Here is an 18107-nt window from a genome sequence, read left to right as displayed (position 1 = left end):
TCCCCTAAACTGTGACCTCCACAGCAGCCTGCCCCTAGTGTGGCCAGAGGTCCAGTTTTAGGCCGGACAGTACGGCTTTCAGACTCCCTGTCCACCATCTGGCGCAGAGCCTGGACAGACACAGGGATATCCTTTTGAACTGCTCACTCTGAGACGGCAGCATTGTGCTGTCTGAGCGTGAGCTGTGGGAAGAAAGTCACCGTCACTCCCACCCCTGCAGCAGAAATTGATTTTTAACTTCATTTTTTAAATCCCTGTCGGCTTAGGAGTGGGAGGGGTGTGGCCTAACCAGATCAGAGGCATGGCCTATTGGGACCTGTGGGAGGGGTTTTAAGTCTTTTCAGGCCACCCTACCTGGCCCGTGATCTGTGACCTCCACAGCACTATGCTCCCTTAACAGTGTCATCCACAGCTTTACTTCAATAGTGATTATCCTGGTGACAGATTTCCTTTAAAGCTCACCTACAGCAGTGAAGAAAAATGGCTGGGTTGTTATGGAAACCTGGAGTAAAACTGTGTTTGTGGAGGCTAACGGCCTGCGAGATTCTATTGGCTGATAAGGGTCATGTGACCAAGCTTCTATTGGCTAATGCATTTTTTTGGGAATATCTCAGGAACTGTACATCCTAGAGAGCTGAGACCCGATCTAAAACCTTCCAGGACACCTGATGTACCTGTGTACCAAATTTTGTGATTGTAAATGTGATTCCTTTAGCGGACATAAATACGCACACACATACACTCAGCTTTATATATTAGATTTAACCCATGGCAATGCAATGTAGTGCTGCGTAACATAATTACAACCATAGCTTTGTTAGCATTATCCTTCTTTCTGAACTCCAGAAAATGAATTTTGATTGGTATGTTAATGAAGTCCAAAGTGCTCAGCGGGGCGTCAACAACTGTTCAAAGAGCCCAAAGCCGCCTCCTCCAAGAGCCCAAGACAGCAAGACTGCCTCCTCCAAGTACTCACCTCTTCAGTTGTTCCCAGTACCTCCCCTTTGAGCCTTCCAGTCCGTCCCTCTTCTGTGACGTAACGATTTTCATTCAATTCTGCCCGTGACACATGCGCTCTACTGATTGTGAGTCTGAGCATTAGCATCTGTCTTATTTCTCGCAGATACGGACCAGGAATCCGTTAGACACAATTGACAGGAGAAGTTCATTGACTTCTATGGGAAAGTTTTCTAGGTATGCTCTGTGCAGAGGTCACTGTGCAGGGAGGAGGAGGAGATGAGCTGTAATATTACCTATTGTGTATGGTGTGAGCCTGTGTTTTCTATACAAAGGTAATATCTGCTATTGTAAAAACCCACCCCAACTGAAATGTCACCAGTCACCCTGTTCACGTAAAACTATACATATTATATATCAAAATGACCAACATAAAACAGGTAACTAATTTTTATAATTTAATTTAGTAGAAATTGAATATATAAAGCATAAAGAGCTACAGTTTGAAAAGAATGACTTTTTTAACATTTGAACTTTTTCCCCTGAATCAAACTATAAAAAAAAAAAATAATCTCTAAAATACATATAAAAAATGGAGCAAAAATAATTTAGGCAGCCCAACAAAAAAAAAATTTAACCCCTTCCTGACTTACGTAAATAAACAGCATCGGGAGGCGCAAAAACCTGCTTCTGGGAGTGTTGCAGCTCCTCCCCGTGAGGATCAGGGGAGCCGGAGTGTGTATGCGGCAGCCCCTGTCCTCCTCAGTGATAGGAGGCTGCCGAACATCAGTTCCTATGGAGAGCATGCTTGTGGTAGGCCTCCATAGGAACTTGTAATTCTAAGTGGATCCTGTCTTATCTGTCTAATTCTTCCTGCAATGATATCATGTCTGTGACTAGATAAGCAGGTAACTGCAGTAAAGTGATCTGTACAGACCAAGAAGTGGTGCCTTACTATTAGGCCTAGTGGCCAGTGCGAAAACTGCAGGATTTTATGTTTTTTGTTTAAATATAGATATTGACATGAAAAATTAACAATAACATAATCAAAGTCTTTAACCCCTTCAACCCCGGGCCTGTTTTCACCTTCCTGCCCTGGCCATTTTTTGCAAATCTGACATGTATCACTTTACAGGTGAATCTCGAAAAATTTGAATATCATGCAAAGTTCAGTTATTTCAGTAATACAACTTAAAAGGTGAAACTAACATATGAAATAGACTCATTACATGCAAAGCGAGCTATTTCAAGCCTTTATTCGTTATCATTTGGATGATTATGGCTTACAGCTTATGAAACCCCAAAGTCACAATTTTGAGGTCCCCTTTGCTCAGGGGGTATGGATTAATTAGCTGACTAGAGTGTGACACTGAGCCTAGAATATTGAACCTTTTCTCAAAATTCTAATTTTAAGCTGCATTAATGCAATTCCTTTTAATTTGCATTACTGAAATAAATGAACTTTTGCACGATATTCTAATTTTTCGAGTTTCACCTGTATGTGGCATTAGCTTTGGAACACTTACTTATCCAAGCCATTCTGAGACTGTTTTCTCGTGACACATTGTACTTCATGATAGTCATAAATTTGAGTCAATATATTTCACCTTTATTTGTAAAAATAATCCCAAATTTACCCAAAACATTTTTAAATTCCCAAATGTTCTAATTTCAATTTCTCTACTTTTATAATAGATAGGGAGACCTCAAATAATAGTTATTACTTTACATTTCCCATATGTCTACTTCATGTTTGGATCATTTTGAAAAGACATTTTATTTTTTGGGGACGTTAGAAGGCTTAGAAGTTTGGAAGCAAATCTTGAAATTTTTCGGAAAATTTCTAAAACCCACATTTTAAGGACCAGTTCAGGTCTGAAGTCACTTTGTGAGGCTTACATAATAGAAACCACCCCAAAATGACCCTATTTTAGAAACTACACCCTCAAGGTATACAAAACTGATTTTACAAACTATGTTAACCCTATAGGTGTTCCACAAGAATTAATGGAAAATGGAGATGAAATTTCAGAATTTCACTTTTTTGGCAGATTTTACATTTTGATAATTTTTTTCCAGTAGCAAAGCAAGGGAGGGTTAACAGCCAAACAAAACTCAATATTTATTACCCCGATTCTGTGGTTTACAGAAACACCCCACATGATCATAAACTGCTATACGGGCACATGGCAGGATACAGTAGGAAAGGAACGCCATATGGTTTTTGGAAGGCAGATTTAGCTGAACTGGTTTTTAGATGCCATGTCCCATTTGAAGCCCCCGTTATGCACCCCTACAGTAGAAACAAAAAAAAAGTAACATTTTGGAAACTACGGGATAAGGTGACAGTTTTATTGGTACTATTTTGGGGTACATATGATTTTTAATTGCTCGATATTACGTTTTTTGTGAGGCATGGTAATCAAAAAATTGATGTTTTGGCCCGTTTTTATTTTATTTTTAACAACAATCATCTGACAGGTTAGATCATGCGCTATTTTTATAGAGCAGGTTGTTACGGACGCAATGATATAAAATATGTCTACTTTCTATGATGTTTGTTTCAGTTTTACATAATAAAGCATTTTTGAAAACAAAAATTAGGTTTTTGTATCTCTATTTTCTGAACGCCCTATTTTTTTTTATTTTTCTGCTGATTGTCTTGTGCAGGGGCTCGTCTTTTGCTGGAATAGTTGGGTACCTATGATTTTTTGATCATTCATTATTACACTTTATGGGGCAAGGTGACCAAAAATTGGTTGTTTTGGTGCAGTTTTTATTTATTATTTTTTACAGCGCTTACCTGAGGGATTAGGTCATGTGACCTTTGTATAGAGCAGATCGTTACAGACGTGGCAATACCTAATATGTCAACTTTTTCTTATTTAAGTTTTACACAATAATAGCATTTTTGAAATCAAAATAATTATATTTTAGTGTATCCATAGTCTGAGAGCCAAAGCTTTTTTACTTTTTTACCAATTGTCTTAGGTAAGGGATCGACCGATATTGATTTTTTAGGGCCGATACCGATAATTTGTGAACTTTCAGGCCGATAGCCGATAATTTATACCGATATTCTGGGAATTTTCATTTTTGAAAAAAAATAAAAAATTCCCACAAATCTGCTGAAAATTAATGTTTATTGTTAATGTGTATTTTTTTATTTTTTTTGTAAATCTTTCTTTTTCATTTATATTTAATATTTTGGTGTTTTTATTATTATTTTTTGTAACTTTTTTTTAAACTAACTTTTAGCCCCCTTAGGGACTAGAACCCTTGTCCTATTCACCCTGATAGAGATCTATCAGGGTGAATAGGAGCTCACACTGTCCCTGCTGCTGTGTTCTTTGTGCACACAGCAGAATGGAGCTTATCATGGCAGCCAGGGCTTCAATAGCGTCTTGGCTGCCATGGTAACCGATCGGAGCCCCAGCATTACACTGCTGGGGCTCCGATCGGAGGAGCAAGGGAGAGGGGATCCTGTGGAGGGGCGCACTGCGACTGGGGTGGGGGGGCCCTATGCGCCACCACTGGGGGGGGGGGCGCACTGCGCCACCAATGTCTGATCCTGGGGGGCTTGGGGGGGCGCACTGCGCCACCAATGAAGCTTAATCTCACATTTATTCATATACAGGAGGCGGGAGCTGGCTGCAGGATCACATAGCCGGCTCCCGACCTCTATGAGCAGTAGCTGCGATCCGCGGCACCTGAGGAGTTAACTACCGCAGATCGCAGCTACAGCTCATAGAGGTCGGGAGCCGGCTATGTGATCCTGCAGCTCCCGCCTCCTGTATATGAATGAATGATAGATTAATCTTCATTGGTGGAGCAGTGGCCATAGCTCCTCCCCTCCTCCTGTCCCCTGTCCTTTCATTGGCGGCAGCGGCAGGAGCAGCACAGGGGGAGGAGACACTGCTCCTTCTCCCCTGTGCTGCTAAGGGGAACACGGAGAGCGATGTCAGCAGCGCGATCTGTGTTCCCCATACACTATCGGAATATCGGCAAAATAGATGCCGATACCGATAGTGTTCAAAATCCTGAATATCGGCCGATAATATCGGTAAATCCGATAATCGGTCGATCCCTAGTCTTAGGTAAGGACTCATTTTTTGCGGGATGAGGTGACTGTTTGATTGGTACTATTTTAGGGGTATATGCCTTTTTGATCGCTTTTTTGCGGGATGAGGTGACTGTTTGATTGGTACTATTTTAGGGGTATATGCCTTTTTGATCGCTTTTTTTTTTTTTTACAGTTTTTATTTTTTTACGGAGTTCATCTGAGGGGTTAGGTCATGTGATATTTTTATAGAACTGTTTGTTACGGACGTGGCGATCCCTGATGTTTTAGTGTCTCCATGTTCTGAGAGCTTTAGTTATTTATTTAGTTTGGCGATTGTCTTAGGTAGGGGCTCATTTTTTTGCGGGATGAGGTGACGGTTTTATTCATACCATTTTGATCGCTTGGTATTGCACTTTTTGTGATGCAAGGTGACAAAAATGGCTTTTTTTTTTACACCATTTTTGGATTATGTGATATATTTTTAGAGTCGGTCATTACGTACGCGGCGATATAATATGTGTGGGGTTTTATTATAAAATAGGGGAAAGGGGCATTTTTTTTTCTTTTTTTACTTTATTCATTTTATTAAAAACACTTTTTTTTAAACTTTATTTCTGATGTTCACTTTTGGGGGTCTGATCCCCTCTGCAATGCATTACAATACATCTGTATTGTAATGCATTGCTTTTCGTGTACTACAGTGAGTAGTACACTAACAGGTTGCCTAGGAGACCCAGCCTGAGGCTGGATCTCCTCGGCACCTGTAGAAGGCAGGTCCCGATGCCGTGCAAGGCATTGGGCAGCCTCTGCATGGCATCAGGCTGCCTTCTGACACAGAGTCCCCACCACAGCAGCGCGGGGACTCGATGCGCTTCCTCACCTGACAAAAAAACCCCTTGTATGTCGCGGTCAGTGCAGACCGCTGCATAGAAGGGTTAATCCACCAGCAGCGGCTTTTAAAGCGATGCCGGTGGATACAGCAGGGGCCCGGCTACCAGAGACTGCCGGGCCCCTGCAATGATCGTGCGCGCACCGCTCCGGTGCCCGCCCGATCACCATGACGTACTATTACGGCAAATTGCGGGAACGCAGTGGCTTCCATGACGTAGTAGTACGCCATGTGTCGGGAAGGGGTTAAAAATGTTAAACATAAAAATGTGATTTAAACAATAGGTCATTTTCTGATGACACATTTCCTTTAATTCCTGCGTGAGAACTAAGTAACCGCCCCCTTTGTCACTTAGGTTTACAGCAGACCTTTGGGGCGCACAGGTTAATTCCATAAGAATATGTATTGTGAAACAGTCAGAGGTTTGGTCTGGGAAAACAGGTATTTTCCTCCCAGCATGTGCTGCTGGGCTGATTTACAGCCAGGTGAGGTAAAAAAAAACCCTTGTATGTCGCGGTCAGTGCAGACCGCTGCATAGAAGGGTTAATCCACCAGCAGCGGCTTTTAAAGCGATGCCGGTGGATACAGCAGGGGCCCGGCTACCAGAGACTGCCGGGCCCCTGCAATGATCGTGCGCGCACCGCTCCGGTGCCCGCCCGATCACCATGACGTACTATTACGGCAAATTGCGGGAACGCAGTGGCTTCCATGACGTAGTAGTACGCCATGTGTCGGGAAGGGGTTAAAAATGTTAAACATAAAAATGTGATTTAAACAATAGGTCATTTTCTGATGACACATTTCCTTTAATTCCTGCGTGAGAACTAAGTAACCGCCCCCTTTGTCACTTAGGTTTACAGCAGACCTTTGGGGCGCACAGGTTAATTCCATAAGAATATGTATTGTGAAACAGTCAGAGGTTTGGTCTGGGAAAACAGGTATTTTCCTCCCAGCATGTGCTGCTGGGCTGATTTACAGCCAGGTGAGGTCAAATACCGGACCGGGTTTTAAGTGCCAGTCCGGGTTTTGGCAGCACCTGGATGTCCTAAAATAGGCAGCTGGGCTCAGAAGCCATGTCTCTGTGTTGGGATCTGGGAGCCTTGTGTCTGGATGAAGGCTTGCTACCTGTTTGGAGTAAAAACAGGTTGGTGCTGCTATCAGTAAGGACTCTATAAAGGCAAAATTCCTGCATTGTGTGAATTACCACCAACACCACAAGGTGACTTTTTGTTTTGTCACTTGCCTAAAGTGTGAATAAAACACTGAACTGTTTGATCCAAAGAACTTGTTGTTGCCTCTATACTGCGTCCGCTAATCCTGTCTACCAGAGCGAAACCCCACAGTATGCACACAGCAGCAAAAATTACACAGCAATCCAGAAGTAAAGCAGCTGGTAAAATACAGATCTCTGTGCTTGTCCCTGGAGCCACCAGCAAACCAAACTACAGACCTCAATTTACTTTGGTCTATAATTTGCGTCTGGAGCACAGTTTACAGGATACAGTACAATAATATGTCAACTATTGACAGGTTGCAGTAAAGGCAAAGGGAGATTAATTCCTCACTGTAGCTGCACAGGAGAGTAAGGCTATGTTCACATCACCGGTAATCTGATCCGGCAGCCTGCTGGAGTTCAATGGATCCGGCATTGCTGGATACTACCGTTCACCTCCGGACCCTATAAACTATAATGAGATCCGGCAGCTTTCCGGCATGAGTGCTGGGTTTCGGCTGGACAGAAACCACAGCAAGCAACAGATTTTGCAGAAACCCACAGGGGAAGATGTCTAGCCATTGGCTTGTGAAGATGAGGAGCAGAGATGGAGAGGCTTTGCTGGCAAGGAGGCCACAACCTCTGTGGAGCACGTCCGGCAGTGGTCTCCCCGGGGAATTTGAGCAGGAGGCGGGTCCAGACCACAGGGCGAGTTTAACATGACAGTGACAACTCGCAGCCGCTGCTGTAACACAGGATCACAATATTATCACCATACTGATATTGAATAAAAAAAACACTATACCAAAGTCAACATTACCAACAATACCTATATATGTGACAAAAAATACTGCCAACACCATGAACACGTATTACCACATATAGAAACCGAATATTACACCATACTGATGCTGCATGTAATACAATATACAAAGACCAGTATTACCACAATACAGGGACTTTCTCATATGCTTTAGGCTTAGTGGCATGACGGCAAAAGGAGCCATAGGTTCCTGTCAGCCGTCCCACGTGCGGCCCTGCCAAGAATGAATGGTGGGACAGGAGCAGGCCTGCAACAATGTGGTGTCGGGGGCTACCACCCACCAGCCCCTGCCATGTTTTATGGATAGGATTTCACAAACTGATGAGATAGCAGAAAAATGGGATTACTCCAAAAAGTTGGCATGATGGAGGCTTGTTTTGGAAAAGCGAAGTGTCCCTGTAGAGAAACTGATTATTCTGTAGAAGGGAGGAGATTGGAAGATCTAAATGGGCCCAGATTTCCCAAACGTCAGAATGGTGGAGAAGGGAGAATTTTTGCTGATGTGATCAGAGAAAGTCGGGGAGCTAAATGAATGGAGTAGCATTGGTGGTCTCATATATGGATGAAATCTCTAATCAAAGGGTTAGAAATGGTGTTGATACAAGTGATGGGATCACCAAACCAAAGGGTATGAAGTAATGACGAATCTAGAAGTGTCCATTCCAGGGCAGCAGATAAAGAAATGCCTGAGTGCTTATTGTAAGTGAATAGCAGTATAGTTCTGTTCAATATCTGGGTGGTTTATACCCCAAAGGCATTTAGGGAGTGTTCAGGACTGATAAGCTACCCAAGGACGAGTGGATTTACACTGGAATTTATTTATAATGGCTGTAACACTTTAAAAAAACAAAGGAGCTCGGGAGATAAATGCATTAGGCCGCGTTCAGACCTGAGCGTACTGACCTGAGTGCTGTGTATGTGCGATTCTCCGGCGTCTCACATACGTGGCTCCGGTAGTATGCAAACACCCATTGTCGCGCGTTCCCGGTAGTCTATGTACGGGAACGCGCGACAAGACACCACAAAGAAGCTCATGTACTTCTTGGGGCGTCGGGCGTTTTACAGCGCGATCGTACGCGCTGTAAAACGCCCAGGTGAGAACCACGCCGATAGGGAAGCATTGGCTTCTCCTTGTTGAGCGTTTTACAGCGTGTAGGAACGCGCTGTAAAATGATCAGGTGTGAACCCAGCCTATAGAAATTTTGGGAGGCAATGTTTTTTTTTTTTTGTTTTTTTTTACCGATCTATAAAAGATAATGGATTTTCATTTCAGAGAGTTGTGCAGCTATCTTTGTGAGAAGAGGCCTTCCTCCATTGTATTCATGTGTTAGAGGGTTTGTTTGTATTCTTGTTTTCAGATTTCACAGCATGATGGAAAGTTTGCTCTGAAGGTGTCGGGAGTCATTACAGACAGTGGAAATTCAGGGAAACATACTTGTATTAGTTTGCTAAAGGGGTTCTCTGGGAATTAAGAAAATAAAAATGCTTAAATATTACCGTATTTTTCGCCCTATAAGACGCACCGGCCCATAAGACTCACCTAGGTTTTTGAGGAGGAAAATAAGAAAAAAAAATTTATTTAACCAAAAGGTGTGCTTTTGGTGGGTTTGAACTAATGGCGTTCTGTGCATGACACTATTATGGGGGATCTGTGGGTTATGCACTGTTATGGGGTGGGGGATTTGTGGATGGCACTGTTATGTGGGGGATCTGTGGATGGCACTGTTATGGGGGGTGCTGTGGATGGCATTATGATGGGGAGGTATGTGGATGGCATGATGGTGGGGAGATCTGTGGATGGCATTGCTATATTTGTCATCCACAGATCCCCACATAACAGTCCTATCTATAGATCCCCCCCATCATAATGCCATCCACAGACCCCCCCCCCCCCCCACCATCATAATGCCATCCACAGATCCCTCCACCATCATAATGCCATCCACAGACCTTCCCCCATCATTATCCCATCCACAGATTCCTAGGGAGGGACTGTAGTAGGCGGGGAGAGCAGCGGGCAGTGCCGGCACTGTACTCTGGCCCCACAGCTCAGTATGTACTGTATACGTAGTGTTAATCATAATATATGAATGAAGTAGGCGGAGCAGGCACGTGACCTCAGCGAGTTACGGCCGCCCGGCCTAGCTGCTAGTGCTTACTACAGGTACTACAGGAGCGTGACATGTACCGGTAAGCGCAGGGGGAGCGCATCATTATTCAGTTTAGATATTATGATTAACACTACGTATAATACAGTACATATTGAGCGGCGGGGACAGAGTACAGTGCCTGCACTGCCCGCCGCTCTCCCCGCCTACTACAGTCCCTCCTCACTAATACATAGCAGACTGCGATGTAAATTGCCAGCATTCGCCCCATAAGACGCAGGAGCGAATGCTGGCGGAGTGCGTCTTATGGGGCGAAAAATACGGTACTTTATTATAAATATATTCTCAAATACATTTCATTATTTATAATGGCTTGTTTTATCTGGGGAGCAATCATCAGGGGAAACCAAATGGCTGCTGTCCCATTAGTTCACACAAAACCTGTCCTGATCACACATGAGGACAAGTTACTTTACAACAGTGAGGTAAAGAGCTGCCGCCTCCTCTCTACTTGTCAGCGATTATGATCCTGGATGCCGATAAGATCTTCAGCTGAATTTAGTTCATGAGGAGACATGAAGTACAGAGAGAACGGACAGGACATGCTGTGGTAATGGAGACTGTAAACAAGAGCTGCTACTCACTAGCCACACCTCACCTCTTCTCATGTCTCCTCATCATCTCCATTCCCACAGAGATTCACCTGTATTCAGGATCATGATTCCTGACAAGTAGAGCAGAGAGGAGGATGAGGCAGCTCTTTACCTCAGTGTTGTGAAGTAACTTGTTCTTCTGTGTGATTAGGACAGGTTTTCTGTGGACTACTATGATGACGGACATTTTATTTCTCCTAAAGATTGCTCCCCAGACAAAACAAGCCACTCTAAGTAATGAAAGGTATTTGTGAATATATTTATTATAAAATTATATTTAAGTATTTTCTTTTTTTTATTTATTCCTGGAGAACCCCTTTAATAACTTTGTGGCCTCTGCCACTCTACCCAATCCAATAGTATATGAGTATTTATTTGTATGGGGTTTTGGTTTATTGGTTTGCACTTCGGCCCTTGGATTCCACACAAGACATGCAGTGCAAGTGACCCATATAACTATTACTACTAAACGTATCCAGTATGGATAAGTGTGCCAATAATTACTTCCTGGTCCTTCAAATGGATTCCCTATAACAGCCAGGTGATTTGACTTCTAGAAAGAGATACTGAAAACTAGACCAAACCTTCCAAGACTTGACACAAGTCTTTGCCACTCTTTGCTCTATAAATGTCCCTCTTTGATCTGATGTGTAGATTTGCATTAATACGTCTACAATATTGAGCCGGAAAGTGTTTAGTTCATCTCTGTATATTAGGGCCTTGTATAATATTTCATTATTCTATGTGATCTGGGTTTTAGAAATTTCTATATTCAGATCATTTGTGCGCTAGTGCAAAAGAAAACCATTGACGTGTATAAATATACAGGAAAAATGGATCTCTCACATAATGAACTATAAGTGTCCCTCTTCGACCGTCCAAAAAGTTGGGAGGTATGATCTAGAGTCCTGAACAATAATGCACAAGGCCAGTTTGGGATTATGCTTCAGTGTCAAATTTATGTGTACATTTACAATATAATGTGTATGATATACAGCAATAGCAGAAAATACAAGCTGAGCACCGCTGATCGAGAGATGTACCACACTACAGCCAAAAGAAGAAGACCTTTAGACTTTCGCCATCAAAACTGTAGCCCAAACAAAAGAGCGGAATGAAAACTGATTTTTATCTAACAAACTGCTGAAACCAAACCTATCTTAATTACTGAAATGATCTTTTATTCACGTTGGTATAATTTCCATTTGGTTTATGATAATGCTTATCATTAGCATTTCTTAACATGCCAATTTATTACATCCCGCACATACTCCTCCACTTACAGGTCTTAAAGATCTCCTGGTAACAATTACTATTCTGAGAACATTTCTCTTCGTGTTCATTATGCTCTGCAGAAGAAGCAGTCACTCAGCGGGAAGCAAGTCATCTATTTGCAACATAAAGGTCTTCGAACAATGCAAGATATGGAATCATGTACGGAGCTTAAGCTGGGCAAACACGCATCTCACAGGGGTTGTCTGCAGGGGAGGATTGGCTATAGACCTTACAGTAAATTTCCTGGTGGACCGATGCCCCGGGGGCTGCCTGAGTCTTCCTCACAGCTGGCCAGTGGATGTTTTTGGGGATGCATTTTGTGCTGCTGGCAGTATTTTGTTATGGACTGTGGTATTTGGCTCTGTTGGGGTGGTATAATGTGCCACAGTATGGTATTGCTGGTCCTGCCTTCCATCAACTTTGACCAGACTACAAAATGAGGCCACTTTTAGTATTTTTTCCAGGGCCACTTTAAGTTCCCAATCCGCCCCTGGTTGTCTCATATTAGTAGCAATCTCAGACAAGCCCTGCAACAGACTAAAATGTATACTGGCACGTCACCACTGCTGTCTATCACTGTCCTCAGCTGTATACTGGCACGTCACCGCTGCAGTCTATCACTGTCCTCAGCTGTATACTGGCACGTCACCGCTGCAGTCTATCACTGTCCTCAGCTGTATACTGGCACGTCACCGCTGCAGTCTATCACTGTCCTCAGCTGTATACTGGCAAGTCACCGCTGCAGTCTATCACTGTCCTTAGCTGTATACTGGCACGTCACCGCCGCAGTCTATCACTGTCCTCAGCTGTATACTGGCACGTCACCGCTGCAGTATATCACTGTCCTCAGCTGTATACTGGCATGTCACCGCTGCAGTCTATCACTGTCCTCAGCTGTATACTGGCACGTCACCGCTGCAGTATATCACTGTCCTCAGCTGTATACTGGCACGTCACCGCTGCAGTATATCACTGTCCTCAGCTGTATACTGGCACGTCACCGCTGCAGTATATCACTGTCCTCAGCTGTATACTGGCACGTCACCACTGCAGTCTATCACTGTCCTCAGCTGTATACTGGCACGTCACCGCTGCAGTCTATCACTGTCCTCATCTGTATAATGGCATGTCACCACTGCAGTATATCACTGTCCTCAGCTGTATACTGGCACGTCACCGCTGCAGTCTATCACTGTCCTCAGCTGTATACTGGCACGTCACCGCTGCAGTCTATCACTGTCGTCATCTGTATAATGGCATGTCACCACTGCAGTATATCACTGTCCTCAGCTGTATACTGGCACGTCACCGCTGCAGTCTATCACTGTCCTCATCTGTATAATGGCATGTCACCACTGCAGTCTATCACTGTCCTCAGCTGTATACTGGCACGTCACCGCTGCAGTATATCACTGTCCTCAGCTATATACTGGCACGTCACCGCCGCAGTCTATCACTGTCCTCATCTGTATAATGGCATGTCACCACTGCAGTCTATCACTGTCCTCAGCTGTATACTGGCACGTCACCGCTGCAGTCTATCACTGTCCTCATCTGTATAATGGCATGTCACCACTGCAGTCTATCACTGTCCTCAGCTGTATACTGGCATGTCACCGCTGCAGTCTATCACTGTCCTCAGCTGTATACTGGCATATCACCGTATGCCACTGCTGCAGTTTGTAAACAAGCAGTGGCAGGAGAACCGGCATCACAGAGAACGTTGCAGAACAAAGAGGTAAGTATAAAAATTTTTATTTTAGACCATTCAGAGAGTTGTCTGAGATTTTTTAATTATCTCAGACAACCGCTGTAAGACCAAAGGTCAGATCAACATTGAATTAATAAAACATACCTTTAATATATTTCATAGATTGGTAAGGGAACGGAAGTGCCCTTAATAAAATTGCTAAATAGCTAATGACGAACATCCACAAGAGAAGAGTAAACTAAAAAAGAAATTTCTATGGAATGAATAATAAACAAAAATGTGAATAGGGAGGAAGGGGGCGTAGGTAAAAAAAAAGGTGATCTATCCCTACGTCACCCTGTATAACTCTTAGCCCAGGGCGACCCCCTGATGGTGGAGGTTCCCTGTCCCCGTTCCTAAATCAGATCAACATTGGTGGCGGCTCCTAGCAAAACACTGTGTCAGGGTGCGGAGCTCTCCTCATTTATGGTATGGTTTTACAGGTAGCCGGTTTGATCTCAACATTAAGAGGATCATCTCTGGACATCTTCGGTCAGCTGGTCTTCTGAATGGGAATCAGTCACCACCATTCTGGACTATTATCTGCAGTAATACATGAGAAGTACTGCATATAAATAGTCCAGATTGCCATTTTTTTAAAACATTTTCCTACTGCGTAGTCCTGACAACGTATTTCAGAGCGGCCTTAAATGCTAACAGCGGGGGAGCAGAACACAGTAGGGAAATAAAAAATAGCAGTCTGGACTCATTATCTGAAGTATGACTGCAGATAATAGTCCAAGATCCTGCTGTCAGATTCCCTTTAAGGAGTTTGAGTGCTAGGACCTCCCCTAACCTGTGTCCACCGCATCTCACTCAGCCAGCCAGAATCTTAAGGTGAACTCAGACACCCAGATAATCGAATCGAGTAGTTTATCAGGAACTAACGTTTCTGCAAATGCTCGTTCCTGACAATCTGCCTGTGTAAAGGTGCCGTAGATCACCCGATGAACGAGCGAAACGCTTGTTCATAGAGTGAAACTGTCGTTAGTGCAGGCACCTAAATGATCGTTTCTGGGCAGCAGGTTGTGTGGTCGAAACAGTGATCTGCTGCCCAGAAACAATGCAGCTGTATGAAGTGATCGCAATAGTTACTGCTCGTTCTTAGGCCTCATGCACACGACAGTTGTTTTTTGCATCCGCAAATTGTGCGTCTGTTTTTTTTGGGAGGATCCGTTTTTTTCCCCCAAAGATCCCTAATAATAAATGCCTATCCTTGTCCGCAAATGTAAAAAAAAGTAGGACATGCACTATTTTTTTTTGCTCAAGGGAAACACGGACAACGGATGCGGAACACAAATAGATGAACTATCAGCATTTTTTTGCTGACCAATTGAAATGAATGGGCCCCCATCCTATCCGCAAAAAACGGAACGAGGCCGAGAAAAACAACCGTCGTGTGCATAAGGCCTTGTACCGTGGAGGCGATTGCTGTATGTAAACGCAGTGCTTCATCCCAAACACCCCCAATGACCAGCCAACTGTCGGGAAGGAATGCCTCCTTCCTAACAGTCTGCTGCTCATCGACCCGTCTAAATCCACCTTTACTCTATAATGATGAGGGGCATGCACCAGGAAGCGTTCTTCGAATGGATATATGGCTTGGCTATTTTCCCTTGTCATATTCAAAGGCTTGTTGAAAGGTCGAACAGTGACTTATACGCTATTATTGTCCTGATGAAGAGGGCTGTACGTTCTCTAAACGTGTTGACCATAGAATAAAAATCCATCTTTCTTTTAATAATATTACCTGGCATGTAGTCTCCTGTTTACAGTGCCGCTATAAAAGGTTCAAAATCCCCCTTTTTATTGCTTTAAGTTTTATTTCTATTGCCACATCTGCGGCAGAGAAAAGGACCTTGGCAGCAGTACAGGATCCCGCATGCTGGACGGGCAAATACCAGCAAGGCTATCTACAGTTGTTGTGGCTCATCACAACAACAAATGGTAAGCGCTTCTTATATATAGTGCGATTCAGCTGTTATACAGCCACACACACGAGGCGCGGCCTCCCGTCTTCTATTTTCTTTTATATATTGACTTATAGGAAGTCACTTCCAATAGGTGACACTAGCGAAACGGTTCTCTTTCTCTGGGAGATACCGGCTTGCATATTATTTTTTCCACGGAGCATTGCACCACGGAGTCAGCATACTAAGGCGGCAACGGGTATCGACATTTCAACACTTGTTCGATACAATACGGGGATAGGCATTTGTCCGATACTAAGCTGCGCTACTGGGCAGCCTAGAATCAGTCACTGTCTGAGAACATGGCGGGTGCACATCACAGTGCGCTGTGGTCTGATAAGCGACTGCACCAGTGGAGAAGGAGGGAGAGCGTCCCTCCTCACTGTGATACAGCGGCTACTTTCACCAATGAAAAAGCCGAAGGGCCGATGGTGGGGTGTCAGGGGGGGGAGCATAGGAGGGCAGGGGAGAGGGAAACTCACCTCGTCCGCGTGCTGCTGGAAGCTGAAAAGTGAATGGACCTTTGGTGGTGACATCATCATGTAAAATAACATCCACTTGTTACTGATCACATGACATCATCAAGGGTCTGTTAACTTATCAGCTTCCAGGAAGATCTTGCTGCAGGAGGTTTCCTGCAGTTTTATAGGTATGTGCTTTATGCTCTGTGCCTGTATTAATGTGAGGCACATGGTGTTATTATAATAGTACTGCCATGTGCCTCAAATTAATAGCAAGTGACCCCATCATGTCCTCATATAATGTCCAACACAGGGTTAATAATGGTGTCACTTACTATTAATATGAGGCACATGTAGGTTTTAAAATTAACAACACCAAGTGCCTACCATTAACCCTTTAACGCATAACGTTGTACATGTATGGAATTATGCGCAGGGAATTGTATGCAGCAGGTTGCTGCGCTGGGCCCACTCCATATGTGGCTGGTGCTGGCTGTAAAATACAGTTGGCACACGGCTACAATGATGGGGAATGGCGTTCACGCTGAAACTGGTCAATTAACTCCATTCAACAGATATTGTGGCATTTATGAGGTTAGAGCCCCCTCAGTGAAATTGTGGGCCTCCAATCAGTTACCATGACAGCCTGGGTGCTGCTGAAGGTTCCCAGGCCTGCCACAGTAAGCTTCCCGCTAAGCTGTGCCGAGGCACAGCTCAGCAGGGAGCATGTCAAAATGCCAATCACCCTAATAGAATCTCTAGGGTGAATGGGACAAGGATTCAAAAGATCAAAAAAATACAAATATATTAAAAGTTTAAATCCTTTCCCAATTTTACATATAAAAAATACAAACAATAAAAAAAAAATATCAGGTATTACCAAAAATGTCTGAGCTACTAAAAAATTAAAAAAGGTTTCAGAATGGTGTATGCTGTAATGAAAAAAAAATAAAAAAAAATAAAAACATGCAGTTTGCCATTTTTTTTTGTCATCATGTCCCCCAAAAAGTTGTATGTAGCTCGCACTTCCGGGCTTCTTGCCGGCATCCTCCCGGCACCCTCTGCGGCCAATGAGGATGTCGGTAATTGATTTAAATGCGCTGTGTCTTGCTGAAGAGACCCAGGGCATTTAAGCTGCAATTCTTATTTTGGCCAGCAGGTGACAGGCCAACATAAGAAATGAACAATTCTGAGCAATAAAAAATTCATGATAAAAATTGTTGGGGGGATTTTGTAGGCTCAAATACGAGCTTCAAAATCAAAACAAAAAAGTTAAAAATACTGTTAAAAATATATAAAAAATAAAAAAAAGTTTAAAATCACCCCCCCTTTCCGTTGAATAAAAAAATAAATACATAAACAACAAAAAATATAAATATCTTGGGTATCACCCCGACAAAAAATGCCCGTACTATATAAATATTAAATAAATTTCCAATATGGCGAATGGCGTAACGGAAAAAAGTGTCAAAATGGTAAATTTGCCATTTTTTCATCGCTTCTGTAACCCGAAAAAATGTAATCAAAAAGTCAAACACTCCAAAATGTTATCAATAAAAGCTACAGATTGTTCCGCTAAAAAAAAAAAAATGAGCCCCCACACAGCTCAGTAGATATAACTATAAAACATTTATGGGGGTCAGAATATGATGATGTAAAAAAAATAAAATTATATATATATATATATATATATAAACATTTTCTCAAAGTTTCAAATTTATTTTTACACTATTTAGACATACCACATATGTATAGGCTTCTATCGTTGTAATCGTACTGACCCAGAGAATGAAGTTCACAGGTCAGTTTTGCTGGAAACGGAATGCATGGGAACTAAACCCTTAAAACGGTGAAGGAATTGCGTTTTTTTCAAGTTCCACCCAATTTGGAATTGTTTTCTCACTTCCCACTACATTCTATGCCATATTAAATGGTGGCATTAGAA

General features: G+C 43.1%; 1 protein-coding gene across 1 annotated transcript in view; it reads right to left on the bottom strand.

The window, feature by feature from the left end:
• JPH1 (junctophilin 1) overlaps positions 1-18107 on the bottom strand; it is a 108722-nt gene that overhangs the window by 10308 nt on the left and 80307 nt on the right. The gene's annotated exons all lie outside the window — the stretch shown is intronic.

This window comes from Bufo gargarizans, chromosome 5 (genome assembly GCF_014858855.1).
Source record: "Bufo gargarizans isolate SCDJY-AF-19 chromosome 5, ASM1485885v1, whole genome shotgun sequence".
Taxonomy (NCBI): Eukaryota; Metazoa; Chordata; class Amphibia; order Anura; family Bufonidae; genus Bufo; species Bufo gargarizans.
The sequence above is the reverse complement of the archived record's forward strand: the minus strand, read 5'-3'. Positions and strand labels throughout refer to the sequence as shown.